The 17,890-nt window shown below is 39.2% G+C and overlaps 1 long non-coding RNA gene across 2 annotated transcripts in view; it reads left to right on the forward strand.

The window, feature by feature from the left end:
• The window catches only part of LOC142601190 (uncharacterized), a 195,457-nt gene that overhangs the window by 16,980 nt on the left and 160,587 nt on the right, over positions 1-17,890 (forward strand). Inside the window, exon 3 of one of the 2 annotated variants that reach the window (XR_012834823.1) lies at positions 17,705-17,836. The exons of the other annotated variant lie outside the window; for it this stretch is intronic. This is a non-coding gene — a long non-coding RNA (uncharacterized LOC142601190). Of the gene's footprint in view, positions 1-17,704; positions 17,837-17,890 lie in introns of those variants that run through there. 2 annotated transcript variants of the gene reach the window in all.

Genomic DNA, 17,890 nt, shown 5'->3' on the forward strand with positions numbered 1-17,890 from the left:
TCAGTTTTGTGATACCTTGCTATTTTGCTATCTTTGTTGGTATTCAATGTTTAATTTTTATAAGTGTCTAGCATCTTAGAAGTTCTATAAAAAATGGTTCTCTGAGGTTGAATGATGTTCTGTGCTTACATGAGAATTTTACGTAGATGAAGACACTTTTTCTGGTTTGTTTGTTTGGGTTTTTTTAAGGGCTGATGTATGGAAGGCACTTAATGTTAATTTTATATCATGCTGAGGAAGAGTTCTTTGACATTTGCAGGACTGTTTTATTATTCTCCTTTAATTCCTCTCTTAAAACTCTGTTGTGACACGATGTTATACATAAACTTAACAGCAGCTAGGCAGCTGGTGTGCAGAGACCTCTGCCCATCAAGCTGACCAGTATTATCATAGTGGATTTTTTTTTATAGCTCTTTCCTGTTCATCTGTATGTAATCACATACTGGGCTTTGCCCTACATTTCAGTTACATGCACTCTTTAAAGTGTTTTGTGTTTGTGTGACACCCAGCATAATGAAGTTTCAACTGAGGATTGAGAACCTATGTAATTGGTACTACAGGTGTCATAAACATGCGTGTCTGTGTAGGTATACACATGTATACACATGTACACATGTATGGGGAAGGGTTTTCAAAACAGTAAGAGATACTGCAGGAGATTCCATTCAAAAACTTCCTCACCACTTCAGTTTTTTCTTTGTAGGGCCATCTCATCCTTTAATGATAATAATGATTACACCTTCTTATTTGTAACATAAGCATAGCTCTCTTCCACTCACTATGGAGTCAAAACCCTGCTTTCTTACTGTAAATCATGAATTTTCTATATGCATGTTGTGACATTAAGCCACGTGAACTGTCCTGAAGTGCTAGAAACAATTTCTTTCTTATCAGCTTGTCATCATTTGTTACTGTTCTCATCAGCGACAGAGGTACAGGAAGTTTTATGTTTGGCATTGAACATGAAAAGATAGCAATACTGCCAAGGAACAAAAAGAAATATCAACATTCATTTCAAGGTGTTCCATGTCTCTGCGTTTTGAGGACTAAAACCATCGAAGCAGCTAAATAGTTATGTCAGTGCTACTTATATTGAACGAGTTTTACATGACTGAGCTATAGGCTTTTTGTATAGAAGGTCTGCATCACCAAATACCTCATTTTTAGCAGCGATGCTAACAATAAAAATAATACTTCATTATCTTTGTAGATAGTCAAGTGTATCTAGATTGCTTTTAAATTCCAACTTCACTTTTGTAAATTGTGTTATGAATAAGGCATGCAGGAATGCATCCATTGAAATAATTGCATCCTCTGCTTTTAGGAAGCAAGGAGATATTTGGGGAAATATATTTGTATGCAAATTGCTTCTTTTGAGTTAGGAGGCATATTTATTTTAAAAAAGATTCTGAACGTCCCGTAAGACTGCAGATGTTTTGTGGCCATCTTTTACATTTGATGTGTAGGGCATGCAGCAAACTCCACATCTCTGTGCGTCGAGACAACTGCCTTGTTTGCCAAGATTGTAAAATAAATTAGAAAGATATTATATATCGGCATATTAGTCAGGGGATATAAAGAGGATAAGAAAAGTACATTAATTCAGTCTTTCTCTCTTTCTCCGTCTTTATATACGTGAACATAGTGGAGCCTCTGGGATGACACTTCTCTTTTATTGTGGTAAATCTATTGACTTAAATGGGGATAACTTGTGTAGAGAACTGACATTCAGATCAGAGATAGAGCATTAAGAAACTGATTTCTGTGTGGTTGAGCCTGGACATAAGTGCAGTTTTTCAATCCAAAGTGTATTTTATTGTGAACTATGTTCTCATACTTGAAAGTAATGTGAGCTCTTTATCTGACATCGACAGTCCTAATGTAGGAATTCAGTGGAAGAACATCTCAATTGCATCAGTTAGACTGACACAAGTGTCAGATCCATGATCTATCCTCACATTTACACATATCCTTCCTTTTTGGTTTGGTTTATCCGGGAAAAACGTGCCAGATCTTTAGAGGTGAGGCATAAGTTGTAGCAAAATGGGCTTAGTTCCAGAGTACCGAAACTAGTTCTTCATTTTTGCATTTCAACTCATTCTCTATACTTTGAGCTATAGGCTGAGAATGTTTCCTAGCTAAAAGGAAAAGAAGAATGAAAAGTTGCATAAGAAATTTAAAGTTAACATAATTCCCCAAAACTTCCTCTGATTATTCATTGTAGTAATGCCAAAGCCTCAGATATTTTCTGTGTATCTATGACAGTACACTGAGTGCAGCTCAGTTGTGTGTCTCATATTCTTTTGCAGAGAGGGGGCTTTTTTTTTTCTTTCCCCCCCTTTTTTTTTTTTTTCAAAACCACAGTTTAGCGTTATACTGTGTTATGTGAGACTCTAGTATACCTATGGTGCTACAATTTTCTCAAAATCACACCTTTGGGGCCTGATCTAAAGCCTGACAGTTGATATCGAGCTCTTCATTGATATCAAAGAGCTTTCAATAGGGACTTCTGGCTCATTCAAAATCTCAGCAGCATCAGAGAGCTACGCCAGTGAGACCAACAGTGCAAATTATATTGCAGATGAGGCCCATCCATTTTTATCAAGTGAAAAATTAAACAATGCAGCTAAAATCCTGAAACTATCCCTGCACTAGAGCTCCCATCATCACCATGGTAAGCTACAGCTAGAAGGTCTGCTTATACAGCCCCTAAGAGAAGTGCAGTGTTTTTACAGACAGGTTTGCAGTCAGCTAGGTGTCATATACCCATTCAGTTCTTCAAAGCATGTAACAAAATGATCTGGGAAAGTGTGTCTTTAGTGAGTCAAATCTTAAGACGGCATTAGGCAACTTGCAGGATGAATGCAAGAAGTGCCACAGCAGAGACATGGGAAGCTGACAGAATCCTACAGGGAGCTGGTTAAAATCTACTTCACTTGAGTGGCCAGCCTAAGTACAAAGAGGTCAATATATCCATAATTATTATTACAATTTTCTGTTTAAAATATGCCAAGTTCTTTAGGAAAAAAAAAAAAAGAATTTCTTTTAAAAAAACCTTTTAAATTATAGCTTCAAAGCATTAACTTGTCTAGTAGCTTCCTAATTTCCCCAAGGATCTAAGAAATAGGCATTAGGATTCCTGGAGCAAGACAAAGACTTTTAAAATTCTAGTTTTTTAATATACAAGCATTTTATATATGTTACAGAAATGGCGCAGCTAATTTTGTGTGACTTCTACTAACTAGTTACTGGAGCCTATACAAAAGCACTGGTAGTTATAGGGAGAGTATGCTATATTTTTATCTTCAGACTAGTCTTCAGCATTTGGAAGAAACAAACATATTTCCATTTTGCATGTCTCTTTGGAAAAAAGATGTTTTGCTTGTGGAGAAGAATGACTTCTATTTCTGAATCTGGGAAGTTGTACAGGTTGTAAATAATGCCCGTCTTATTCTTTCAACGTATTTATTTTCTACGGCAAATGAATGAAGTATACTTCATGATGATGACAATGAGAAAAACATTACTGAACCATTATGCAGCACTTCAGATAATTAATGTTAGCATAGGAAGTAAATAATTCTCCCAACAGCCTTATGAACTTGCTAGATAAGTATTATCTTTCCAAGGGTAAGTCACTGGCAGCATCAGTATTAAAAGTAATGGGATGCTGAGTTCTAATTTTCTTCCTTATTTAAGCAGGGCAAGTTGGGATATGTATGGAATAACCGTTCAGTCAGTCCAAGAAGTTTATTTTGTTAAATGACACATGATATGCTAACCACATCATACTTGCCCCCAGTTCAAATTCATAAGCAGCAGCAAAATTAGGAGTGGTGCAGTACCTTCCCATCAGAGAATATTCAGTGGCACACAGGGATCATTTGCTTGTAAAGGAAACAGTCTTTATTGGAAGAACTGTTGTATGTTGAAAGGCTAAACTAAAGACCTCTCACTAGACTACCCTTTCTGCATTCACTGTATTTTTTTCTTATTTTTATTCGCATGAACCAGATCAGAAATTGGATGCCGTGACAAGAGATGGGTCTGTTAGATGAATGGAAACAAGCACTATCAGGGATAGGTGCAATGAAAGTTGGCCAAGATGATCAGATCCATGAGTTTATAATCTACCAATGGGTCACCAGCTCCTTTTGCACCTCGCATGTGTGAACAAGAAAACAGCTAAATCATAAGGAGTTTAGTTTGCAGGAAAGAATGCAGTGCCATAAAGAACTGAATCCAGCATGGAGAATTCCATACTAGACCTCATAATGACAGACAGAATGATCACAGAACTAAAAATTAATGACTGGTTTGGTGTAGGCTATCATAACTTGATTACAGATGCCATGTGTAAACAGAGTAAAGTTTCAGCAGTAATATTATCTTGTGTTTTAAAAGGCCTCTATTAATGAAGCTGAAAATAGTTCTGAGCCAGTCATACAAGAAGAAGAATTAAATCGGAAAAGGCAATTGCAAAGAGTTAAAATTTCAGCGGGATCCCTCAGAAGCCCAGTGGACAAGAGCCTTTCCCATTTATAAAGCAGTCCAGCTTAGACGATAGAGCAGATGCAAACAAATGGAAATGGTAAATCATTTAGTTAGTGTACACTGTAGGAATTATAGAAAATGAAAAAGGGCAATGAGAACATAACGAGGAGCTTGGAACAATCAGGGATGAGATTATTAGGAAAGATATATTAGGAAAAAGGAAAATTTAACAGGGTCGCTGATTCATCACAGACTCTAAGTGGAAAAATTCTCAATATAGAATAAAGAGGCTGCCGTTTCCACTGTGTATTTCTGTTCTGTATTTTAGGCAGGAGAAACGGCTGTGTGGTCAGATGGTGGTAATGAAATACTTCCCATTCCAACCATAAGTCAAGGCAATGTTAATCAGGAGTTTCTGTGTGTGAAATGGGAGGATATAACATGCATCTCTGGGTTTGTTGTGGATGATCAGGCAGATGTGAGTTCTGCGGAGACACCATGGCCAAAAGGGCTAATGAGATTCTTGAATTAATATAAAGGGAAATTTCAAGAGAATGAGAGAGGTTCTGCTACCTCTGGTTTTGGCGCTAGTGTGAGTGCTGCTGGCATACTCCTTGTATGCAGTTCTCCTCTCCATAATTCAAGAGGATACTGACAGCTGGAGAGTGTTCAGAGAATAATGACAAGAGTGATTAAAGTTTTGGAAATAATGCCTCGGCAAGGAGAGAGACAGGGACCCAAGGAGCTTGTTCTTGTAAGTACAGACTTTCCGCCTCCTCAGAGCACCCTCCTCATCTCGTACGCGGTAGTAGAATTACAGGCTGATGACGACTCTGTTCCACCGGGGTATTGTCTTGGCTTGGCACTGAGAAGGGGAAGTCTTACTGTTTCTCTGCTATAAAGGTCAATGCAATCCCTGCCTATAGAGCTTCCCTCCATACCGCGAGGAAGCGTCAAAATGAACCCAGTAGAGCTGGAGTTAGTCGGGATTAAATCACTCCTGTATTTTCTCTCAAGGCATTTCATTTTCAGAATTGAATCTACTGAAGTACATAGGAAACAATGGTTACTGTCCTTACGATGCATTATCTGTGTGGCTACAGGGACAGCACCTCAACTTCGCACTGTATTGGACTTGCGTTCATTTGCACCATGTTAGGTTTCGTTCCCAGTGTAAAGGCATTGTTCTTTAGACATTTAATTTAAAATGGTTTGTCTGAAAGGACATTGTTTCCAAGGCCAGTGTTTTAGGCCTTTATGTAAATGCTGAATAAATTTTATCAAAATAAGAAAAAGAAGGAAATAATTATAGCCATATTATTATATGTAATTTAAATGTTGGCCTTAATGGAGTACACTGTAATAGAACTTTTCAAGGTAAAATGTGTCCTGATTAAAAGGCATTATGAACTCTCCATCTGTTGGTTTTTTTTTTTTTTTTAAGAACACTGTATTAAACCCTACATACAGTGTGGTACTTTTGTGATCTTACACCATTTATATGAAAAGCTTTAGTTAAATGCTTATCCTAATGGGAAGATCAAAATTTTATCTCTAGAGATGTTGCAACAACTCAAAGAATAAGGTTTGCCAATGTCCTTGTTTTGGGGTGGTTTGGGCAAGAGTGTGTTCACATCTATTCCTATACAATCAGATATGAAATGTAAAAAAAAAAAAAAAAAAAAAAAAAAAAGTAAGGTTATACAAGTTACTCATTTGAAAGGTTAAAGGCTAATACTATAGTGATATCTATACAGTTATGTGGAAAATATTTGCTTTTTATCTAAGGTGCTAATTAGAAGTTCATATCTATTATTTTTCTTTGAAAATATGGAAACATTTAAACAATATTGATACAATAGGTATTAATAGTCTGATGTACTTTTGATACAGCTTATCTTTCCATGACAATGAATTTGAGATCATTTTATTACCTCCTATTTCAAGAAGTATCCTTGGGACCCATAGATTTCAAAACTGTGTTGTAAAGAAATGCATGTAACATTAATTACTTTAGGAAAAATATATCAGTTCTTTTCAAGTATTTTGAAAGACCCTGTTATTAAATTAGTTACAAGCTACAAAATACCATGAGAAAGACAAGAAAAGATGTTATTGTTGGTTCAGTGGCTGATGACAGCAATTGAGAATCTGGTGAAATGGATTTGCACAAAACTGATTTCTTAACTGCCGTTTCAATAATACGGAACGCTGGATTCTGAGAAAACGTGGGAAAAGAGTAGGAAATTGTCACATAAACTAAACAAAATATTCTGTTGAAGTACAGTCTCCCCGAGTAAACAGTCATTACTGAAAGAATGGAGAAGCAATCACAGCGGTTAAGTGTTTTGCACTTGTCAGTTCTCCTTGTATTTTCCATCCTCATCTTTAACTGGGCTGATGGACTCCTGCTATGGGAGGGGACATAAGCAATAAAATGCACTGACGGAAACAGCATGTAGAGAAAAAAGTGTCAGAAGAGACTGCGGAAAAATACACAAGTTCAGCTTCTTACTCTAGGGAAAAGTGTCATATTTAGCTCTCTTAATAAGAACTATAGCCACACTGCAATTTAGAAACAATTCTTTTCTTTAAAAAGCGAACTGCTTTGCCATTTTTAAATCATTCTGTTCATTTATTTTTGGGAGGGGGGAAGAGTTTTGTTTCCTGGATGAAAGCATAGCTCAATATTTATTTTCTTTGGCTACATATTTTAATACTCTGACCATAGATCTGAGGGGAAAAAAAAATAATCACCTTATGTATGCAGATATTATGATGAGGTGTTTTGCTCCCTCTGATATACAGGTGAGTCTGGCAAGCCCTTGAATTTTCGGTCGTCTCATGCACTCTGTTGCAAGTTCCTGTTCTGGAGACTTGGAAGTTTTAAAGCTGACTCGGTTGTCATCATTTTGTACACCTTATCCTAGTACTAAATGGCACAAAGGACTTGGGGGTATTGATTGAGAGAAGCTCAACATGAGCCGGCAGTGTGCACTTGCAGCCCAGAAAGCCACCCGTGTCCTGGGCTTCATCAAAAGAGGCGTGACCAGCAGGTCGAGGGAGGTGATCCTGACCCTCTACTCTGCTCTGGTGAGACCCCACCTGCACTGCGTCCAGCTCTGGGGGCCCCAGCACAGGAGAGACATGGAGCTGTCGGAGAGAGTCCAGAGGAGGCCACGAAGCTGAGTGGAGGGACGGAGCACCTCTCCTGTGAGGACAGGCTGAGAGAGTTGGGGTTGTTCAGCCTGGAGAAGAGAAGGCTCCAGGGAGATCTAATTGCAGCTTACCAGTACCTGAAGGGGCCTACAGGAAAGATGGTGGGGGGCTGTTTATCAGGGAGTGTAGTGACAGGACAAGGGGTAATGGGTTTAAGCTGAAGGAGGGTCGATTTAGATTAGATGTCAGAAAGAAATTCTTTACTGTTAGAGTGGTGAGGCACTGGAACAGGTTGCCCAGAGAGGTTGTGGAGGCCCCATCCCTGAAAGTGTTCAAGGCCGGGTTGGATGGGGCTTTGGGCAACGTGGTCTAGTGGGGGGTGTCTCTTGCTGTGGCAGGGGGGTTGGAACTAGATGATCTTTTGAGGTGCCTTCCAACCCAAACCATTCTATGATTCTATTATTCTCAAGAAGAAGGAATGGATTTCCTGACAGAATAATCCACAGATTCAGAGCTCACCCCTAACAGACATCAGGATGCCCAGAGTCTCTCACCACTCTGGTGCAAACTTGTTGCACAGCTAGCCCTATCCTAGGACTAGCACAAGCCCTGCGGCACCAGTGTTGGTTTTTCTGCTGGTCCAAAGCTTAAATATCAGTGGCAGAAAATCTGCAGTGTACCTCTGTGGTTCTCCGCAGAAGGCACCGAACTCTGCCCAGACGGAGAAGTCCTAATTCTGTAGGATTTGCATCCTGCGTGGGCAGGGGATAGTCTTCTGAGACAGCAGCACAAAGGGGTTTTATGGAAGTCCCCCTATTTCTTTGGCTGCTTTGCAAGAACTGCCGCCGTCCTGGCTGATATGAAGAAATCAGATAACAAGGGAAAAAATTCCTGTCTAGTGAGCAGGAATTAAAACAGGTTGAAATGGGAAGAGAGTGTGTGGGTGGTTCACGTTTTAGCAGCCAGGAGTTTGCTGGGGAGCTCAGGTTTCTCCGGGCTGGGAGGCGGCGGGAAGCTCCTCTGCTGGTTCTAGCAGAGGTGGGGGGCAGAGACATTCCCCTCCCCGCAGCACACCTTTACTTGCAGCACACCTTTACTTCCATCCCAGCTGCAAAACTGAAGGGGGCTGTAGGTGTTCACATCCCTCTGCTGGTGAAGTGGGAGGGGGCTAGGTGGATGAGAGCGGCAACAGGGGCTATAAAAGAAATTAGACAGATAAATATGGGTTTAAAGTCTGTAAATGAATCTGCAGGCATCCTGAACAGTGCAGTAATCCTGGGTAAGCTTTGCTCTTGGCAAACATTTATTCAATGGCCATTTAATAGCTCCTGACTGACAGCAAGTCTGTAGTGTAATCTAAGTCATTCCCTCCCCTCCCTCCATCCATCGCTCTGGAGAGAGTTTCCTCTCCTGCAAACTGCGAAGGAGAAAGGATATAACTGTTCTTTCTGGAAATTCCACTTGAACCGGGGTTCAAGGATAAATATTACCTCCCCTCGGATATGTTAACTATTTTTTAATGATGTGATCTGATATTTTAACAGTGTGCGCAGTGCAGCAGAGCTTTGGGTTTGTTGTTTAAATATCTTTGATGGTATGTCATAACAAATTAGTTTCTAAATGTTGCCAATTTGGCAGACAAAGCTGATTATTTCCTGCAATCACACTGCATATGTGCACAAGATTATAATTAATGACCAGGGATGCCAAGCACACTTTAATAATGATCCTTCAGCATTTAAGGGACTGTTAGAGTTATTGGCATTTGTGCTTGTGTTGCAGAGGATAGGGGCAATGAATACTGATAGATCTATCAGTGTCATAGAATCCAATAGTTTCCTGATTTTTCTTATAAATTGGAGGATTCACTGGGAGTTATTGACAAAGCAGCTGCAGTGAATATTAACAGTGTTTGTGCTGCTTTCACTGAAGCAGTATGAACTCCTAATTAGATTGGAATTGCTCTTTTGGCAACTTTGCAAGGCGGTTTTCCTTACCATATTGTCCATTTTGTGTAAGGATTACAAGGAAATCAGTGGTGGATTTTTGAAGAGCGCGTGAATGTCAAGACAGTGGAGGGCTGGATCAGAATAAAAACTAAAGTGGAAAGGCACAGTGGATGCTAAAAAAAAAAAAGGGGGGGGGGGGGGAGAACCAAGGTAAAGCTTGTAATATGACCCAACAGAAATAGGATGTGAATCCAACTTCAGTACTCTTTTCAGGATGCTCAGGGAAATATCTCTTTAGGGCTGTTCATGTGTACAGCACAGGAGCTATTATAACACTGTATTTAGAGCAATGAGAGGGGAAAAAAACCCGCAACACTAATCAATTCCATTGCTAACTTCATTTCAGTGCCTCCCTACCATATTTGTTCAAGATACCAGCTCTTGGGCAGAAGAACAGAGATAGCGGTTCTGGTTTTTATTTCCTACGCACAAGTCAGTTGATACCGATACTGCCCTGGCACTGGAGGTCATCCTTTAAGTTATAGAGGTGCTTGTGACATCTTCAGCAGCACAGAGTGCACCCTGAACTCAGAAAGCATTGTAAGGTATTTCTGGCACCTTCTCCTTAGGGATGAGGTGGAGTGTTTTGTCCCTTTTCCACTGGAAACCTCATGTGGCATCTTAGCTTTCCTAAAAGGAAGGATGGAGGGAAGGAAAAGAGGTGAGGAATGGGATAGGCGATATGATGGAAGGAAATGTGCCATGGGAACCTTTTTGATAAATTCAACTCAAAGCTTGCATAAAGTAGTTACTAAATTTGACAGGCGTTACTACATAGCATGGTTGGAAAATCTAAATTTACTTTCTGGTTATCTGAAGCAGGGGTAGATTTCCTGAATGTTTCTGTACTTTCTGTGATCTCTCTGTGAAAATCCTGACCTGGGGTCTGTTCTACTGGGATCGTTATCATTAAGGCAGACTTTGATCATAAAGCCAGAGTATGTCTCCCCAGCTTCTGTATACTGATTATGTTTATGCATGTTAGTGTTCACCACGACTTTTGATCCTCTACTTTTTAAATAGACCTTGTTGAAGTTGTTGACAGTAAGTATCTTCTTGTTGAAAATCTATGTATTTTTTTCCAATTGAAACTTTATGGACAATCTCTCAGCTATAGATATTTTCATCAATGTTTCTCTAGATGTTTGGAACTAGTGACTTGAAACCCAACTATTTAGTTCATTAAAACCCCAGTTTTCAGTAAAATGGTATACTCCAAACCCTGGAAAAAAACTTTGAAGTTTATCATAAATTATTTTACTTTGTGTTCACCTTGGTTCTGATTTTTTTTCAGTTAGATTTAATTCTTCACCCCTAAATTTCCAATATGATTTGTGAATAGGATTCTGGGATATTTTTATTATTTTTTTAAAGGTGAGCTTATTTTACTAAGGAAACTTTTAAAGAGGACAGACTTCAGCTCATTATTCTTCGGCAACTTGTCTTTTTAAGTCAGATTTTACAGAGACAGGCTTGCAGATTGATACATGTGCCTTAAATTAAAACCCAGTTACCTCAGATATCTATGAGGGAGCAATTTCCCAAGAAAAGGAAAGCTGTGTTGGTGCTGATACATCTCATTAAGTCAAAACCACAAAGTTCCAACCAACTGCAAGTTAAATTTCACTCTGACTCGTGTAATTGAACAAAATTTAAGTGCGTGATAGTTTTTACAGACCAGGCAGGCACCTGAGAGGGAAGTGGAAGCAAATGTCCTAGTTCAGTGAGAATTAAACACCTTGGCTGTTTTGCGCCAGGCAGTGGTGGGACTGGCAGGAGCGGCTGGAATTTCTGACCTTCAGTCCCAAGGTCAGGCAATTTGCTTCTTTTGGTGGACACTCCTGCTGAGTAGAGGTTTATTTTGTATTTCATTGCATTGGCTTACATGTGATGATTTTGCACTTGGTTGTAGTTATATCTGATGATCTTTATGCTAGAAGTGCTGCAAGAACTGGAGATGGTAGAAATGAAAGGCACAGTTTTGCCATGTGGTATCATAAATAAGTCTGTTAAAGGAATTGTGAAAAAAAAACAAAACAGGCAAGACTTCCATCCTGACGACTCTTACCAGTATTGTAAATATTGGTTCATCTTTCAGTATAAAGAGCAGATCAACATAGATGCCAAAAGCTTTGTTTAAAAGTCTTCCAGGATGACTTGGATGCAACATAGTGCAGGTCCTTTGCTGCTTTCATTATACTGTAAACGGCAGGTCTGAAGAGCTTTGCTCGGGTGCTTCTGAAACAGAATAGTTGCCAATTTTATTTTTTTTTTTTTTAAAGAAAAAAGTCTCCCCTGGCTGTGAAGGTCTACAGGGACTAGCACTGCCAGAAAACAAAGTCCCCAAGACTCAGGAGACCCAGGTCTTTGTCAGCTTCTGCTCCTGCCCTTGACCTTAGCGAGGTCAGTTCATCTTTCTGCAGCTCAGCTTTCCAGTCTGTAAGACAGGATACAACAGTGTAGGGCACTGAGCAGTCGGCATTTTGCTGATATGTAAATCTACTGATAATGACCCCTGCCAAAAACATTATATGGTTATTATTCACTAATAAAAGAGAATTAACATTTCCCTGGTGATAAAAATTGTAGAATGCAGTTATATTATGAGAAAGTAAGAATATAATTGAAGTCTGGTATAAACAGAGGTGCCGGCATATGAGTTGCTCCTGATATTGATCAATAACCATCTTTCGCTGTAATTGTTCCAGTTTGTTTACTGCTGTGTATGTGAGTTATTGATCTCTTTCTAGCTTCTTTGTGTTCTTCCAGTTTCTAATTCATTCTTGCTTTTTTCTCTTAGCGAGTTTAAATAAAAGCTTGAGAAGGATTATCAAACTGAGCCTTGAGAAGAGATTGCTTAAAGCCAGCATTCACTCCCTACAAAATAAAATAAAATAAAATAAAAAAATTAAAAACATCAATAGTCCTGATGACCATTCCAGGTTATCAGCAAGCTGTCTAATAAGGACAACAAATTAGAATAATTTATGTACTGTGATGACAGGTCCAGCACAGAGCAGAACTGCTCAGCATCGCTCAGGATCAGTTCTCTGTATTCACTGTCTCTCTTCGTGATGTGGTGGGGTTGGTACTCGGAGCTCTGTGTATTTCAGTGGGGTTTATCTCTCGTCCAGACTTTCAGTAAAGATGCAGAATGTCTACACCTCTCAACCCAGGGCTCTTTCTGGAACCTGAATGCCGGAACATGTACAGCACTAGTGTTTTTAATGCCCAGGCAGTTCCTCAGGTATTGGATAATGAGCTGGATTTGGGGGCACTATTCATTTTAGGCTAATGGGAGCAGGGGTACCCCTTAGCTTTTGCTTGAGTCTAAAGCCTTGTCTCATTTTTGTGCAGACAGGGGAAAGCAATGGCCATTCATGTCCCCAGGTTTCACTTTAGATTTTATGAAATAACACTCTCACCTGAAATTCTACCCAAAATGCCTTTGGTTGCCACCATAGATGCTGAAGCATTGTGATAACCTGATGCGCTTCTTAATGGGTGGGAAGAGACTCTTTTCGCTAGGTTCAGTTTGTAAATGATCTGGAGGGGGAACCCGGGGATGGTGCAGTCCATTAGTCCAGTGTCAAAGTCATTGTGGCGTGGCTAATGTAGCATACTCACTTTTAAAAGTAGCAGGCATGCTCGGCTTAATCAGCTGCAGTGCTGCCACCAGAATATCCAGAAATAACTTGGAATCAGGTGACTTAATTTTTGAATCTCCCTGAGTGTATTTTTCTTATTTGTAACAATATTCAAATAACCAAAGCTTTGCTGCAAGGAAACAATCACACTCTGTAGTTTCGCATTGCGATGCAGTTTAATGTCTGCATAAAATGAGTTTGCTCCTCTCTGAAGAGCTCCGTTTCCATGCCTTTCACTCAGACCTCATTTCAGTGGAGCACATTTCTCTTATTGATTTCCCCACTCACATCTTCTGCACTGGTCTTGACTTACCCTTACAGCCTTGGTGCCTTCTCAAGCTTCAGTAACTCCAGCAGCATCTCTTGATGGATAGATAGCCAGCATCAAGGACGACACGTGGGGCTACATTTTCTGTTGTCTTACATCTGGTGCAATCTACAAATGATGATGATCTTTCTCATAAATCAACTTAAGAAACATCTGACATCATTACCTTTTTTGACATGCTATCTGGGAGTATCTTTTTATTGTTGAATTTGAATGGAAATGCGATGCCTGACCAGTGAAAAACAAACTTTTCCTTTCTCACACCGCTCTTCTCTGGACCATGTCCAGAGAAGGGCAACGAAGCTGGTAAAGGGACTGGAGCACAAGTCTTATGAGGAGCGACTGTGGGAACTGGGGTTGTTTAGCCTGGATAAGAGGAGGCTGAGGGGAGACCTTATCGCTCTCTACAACTACCTCAAAGGAGGTTGTAGTGAGGTGGGTGTTGGTCTCTTCTCCCAAGCAACTAGCGAAAGGACAAGAGGAAATGGTCTCAAGTTGCATCAAGGGAGGTTTAGATTTAATAGATTGGATATTAGGAGGTTTAGAATTGGATATTAGGAAGAATTTCTCCACCAAAAGAGTGGTCAGACATTGAAACAGGCTGCCCAGAGAGGTGGTGGAGTCATCATCCCTGAAGGTGTTCAAAAAATGTGTAGACATGGCACTTCAGGACACGGTTTAGTAGACATGATGATGCTGGGTTGATGGCTGGGCTTGATGATCTTAGAGGTATTTTCCAACCTTAAAGATTCTGTTCTATGATTCTATGATTCTTCTTGCCTCAGCTGCATCCCTCAGGTTTATTTTGTGCCCTCCTACCTTGTTTCCCTGTCGTCTTTGCAGGTTGCTGCTTTAGCTGTCCCTTTGCCCCTTTGGTGTTGTCCAGGACCATCTTCCTTTGAGGAAGGAGAGTAACTCAGGGAAGCACAGTATCCACGTGACTGGTAAAGCTGTATAAAAGTAGATTTAAATTGTGAGATGCCTTGCATATACTGTGCATTCGTGTGTGTTAGCTTCATGATAGATAAGGGAAAGGAGAGGGACAAGACACAGGGAGAAAGTGGGTACCTGATCCCGTACCTTGTGGTTTCAGGGCAGCCATATCAACCTAATTTGTCAACAATTTCTTTGGCATATGTGAGTGACAATGCTCTGAAAAGCAGAACACGTATTTAGATATCTGAAATAGGATTTAGGAGTCTTAAGTGTTTAACAAGCTTGCTGATCAAATGATTAATATCCCCATCATGAACTTTTTGCATTTATCTTCATAACTTTATCAAGACCTGATAGCAATGGCTTTAAGAGTGCCTCCTCTTCTCCTTTCCCCACTTTCATCCCTGTCAGCTGGTATTGAAATGGCTGGTTTCCAGATAAGAAAAATATATGTCATATAAAATATCTATGTTTTTTAAATGGCTCGCACATCTCATTAACTTAATTTTTTTTCCATTGGTCACTTTGGATTTATTACTTTCCAACCATAATTTTTTAAATTTAATTTTGACCTGGCATTACCCTAAAATTAAATTCTGATCTACCCTCCACCTAAAATGGTCTGGGGAGGAAGCCATTTTGCATTACATTATCATCCTATCAAATTTAACTAATTTAAAGGTGACATGAATAAAATATTCATTAAAAGTACAGTAACCGTTTGTCTGCGATCTTTAGCGATGTCCCCATTAACTTTCAGTTGACTCTCAGTTGAAAATAGCAACCTCTCTTTCTAAGCCTTTCTGGAACAACTTTGATTTACAGGAAGAACATAGCCTCTCGTCTTGCTTTCTTACTTATTACTTGTTAAACTTCCTTTTTATTGCCTGTCTCTGGGCTAAAATACTTCCCTCCATAGTAGTCTGAACTACTGATGCACCGACATATTAAAGCAGTGAGATATTATGACATTGTTAAGCTTCCTTTAACAATGTAAAGAAAAATATTCCTGGGGGAATTCAGCAGCTGTTTGAGGGATTAAATGTTTTCTATTTAGCTAAGCAACTTCTCACTGGTTGCCTTGCGCCATTCTTGCATGCTTCCTCAGTCTTGACATTCACTGAGTCTCATTAGAAGATTACGGAAAATCATTAATTCATCGGTTGTCAGACCAAGCTGTCTGTTTGCTTACCCTTGAGTTCAAGCGGAGCCAAACTCAGTTCAATCTGAGAGTTTTAAAATTTTTTATTATTATTCTTTTTTAGTTTTTCTTTTAATTCTAAAAATTGATGAGAAGGTGGCAGCCTTAAAGTCCATGTTGAAGATCCTTATTTTGATCTGGCTCAGTGAGCAGTGACTCTCTTGAGCTTAGGAGCCCCTTCTTGCAGGAGCTGTGTCTGCATTGTGGCCCTGAATTTACCTTCTGTGAAGAACAGAACAACTTCTTTCAACTCACTTTACTTACTGCTGATGACAAAGCAGTGCCTCATATTAAAAAAAAAAAAAAAAAAAGATAATTAACAAAAGTTGAGGTGATTTAGCCTAAAATAATGAATAAACACTACCAAATAAGTTCCTTGTTCCTTATAACAGGAGTGATACAAAAATGGATTTGTAATCTGTGCCACATTTGCAGATTTGTATAGAAAGGTACAAGAAATAATCTTTCAGGTATACTCTAGGATATTTTCTTACACTTAAACAGAAGTTACTACTGTGATAAAATGATGATCTATGATCTTTGAAATGGAATTCCCTTAAACTTTAAGGAGAGAAAATTCAATATTATAGCCAAGTCTTATACATACGTGTAGCTCCATGATGAGTTTTTATATTTCTGAAGAATTCAGCCAAGTTGGGATATTTTGCAGCTGTAATCAGAAAAGTACTGCATGCTGGGCTGGATTCTCAGCTGTTGTAGATGGGGATAGCTCAGTCTTCGATGGAGCTGTGCTGATTTATCCTGGGTAATTATCCAGCACAATCTTTATAGTAGAATATAGGAAAAGGATATTCTTTTTCAGTTTTGATTTTGGTGGTTTTTTTAAAATTGTACCTGGAAATATCTCATATATAAGTTTATATTAAATAATAAACAGAAATAAAAATTCTGTTGGGCATTTCAAACTTGGTTTGTGGCTTGTATGAAACACCGGACACTTAGAAATGCTCTTTTTCTCAAGTTACAGGTGCAGTGTTATTATAATGGTGTGATGGAATCATGAATTCTTCTGCACACTCTGTTTTTGCCTTATTGATTGTGAAATGATGGGATAATTTCAGGGGCTTTTTTAGACATTGTCGGAGAAAGGATTTTCCTTCTTTCCAAAGGTAATAACCAAATTCAGGTAATGCTACCGGTGAAGGGATGTGGTCTGTATTACAAATACTTCTAATACTTCTTCCCCTTTAAAGTGTGAGTACTCTGGATTAATTTTAACTGAAATTCAACATTTCTTCCTTTTTCAGACCTTAGCACCTGAAGCTTTTAAGATTTAGAAAAACCTGAATTATTTTTAAAATTAATTTTAAAAAGCTGTTTATCTGTATATGTAATTTGAACAAAAATAGCAATAGGTTAATAATAGCAAAAATGATTCTTTACAGTGCAGTGTCCAAGCCTTAATTCTTACAATTCTTGAGCTGGAATCAGTCAAGCAGAGTCTTACCTCTGTTCCCATAAGAGAAATCAGGGTAGTCCCAAGGAAGTCATGATGTTTTCACTCAGCATAGCTGAGTTCAGAAGGAGACTCAGCCATCTTAACATGCCTGAACAATGGGTATAACATTGAATGAAAAAATGTGGCATGATGGGTTATATGTATTATTAGGTGATGGATTTTAATTGCATTGATGCTTTCAGGGTAGGAATACAAAGATCACCGTTCACACATTACTAAGAAAGAATCTATGGCCCCATTAGATATTTCTCATGTGCTTATATTCATAAATTGCATATTTGTTTGCCAGTTCTCCAGTTTCTGCAATAATCAATACCAAAGCAGCCATGCAAAAGTAACAGCTGTGTGCTGTTCAACAAGGCAAATGGTGTATTTCACTGCAAGACATTTCACTGCAAAACTAATCGCTATTTTATATTCACATGCATTTCATCTCATTATGTCTTGCAGTTGAGGCAGTGGACGTGCGTCTGGTTCTGCCAGCATTATTGGTGCCAGCCTCCCATCTGCAGCAGACAGAAGACGGAGGGATTAGAGCTGCCTGCCCTAGCTGCAACCCAAGGAGTCTCAGCAACCACAGGGTACAGTGGTAAGTTTAGTTAGTCCTGAAGACCTGTGTCAGAGAAAAGAGGGAGC

Source organism: Balearica regulorum, chromosome 3, assembly GCF_011004875.1.
Source record: "Balearica regulorum gibbericeps isolate bBalReg1 chromosome 3, bBalReg1.pri, whole genome shotgun sequence".
Lineage (NCBI taxonomy): Eukaryota > Metazoa > Chordata > Aves > Gruiformes > Gruidae > Balearica > Balearica regulorum.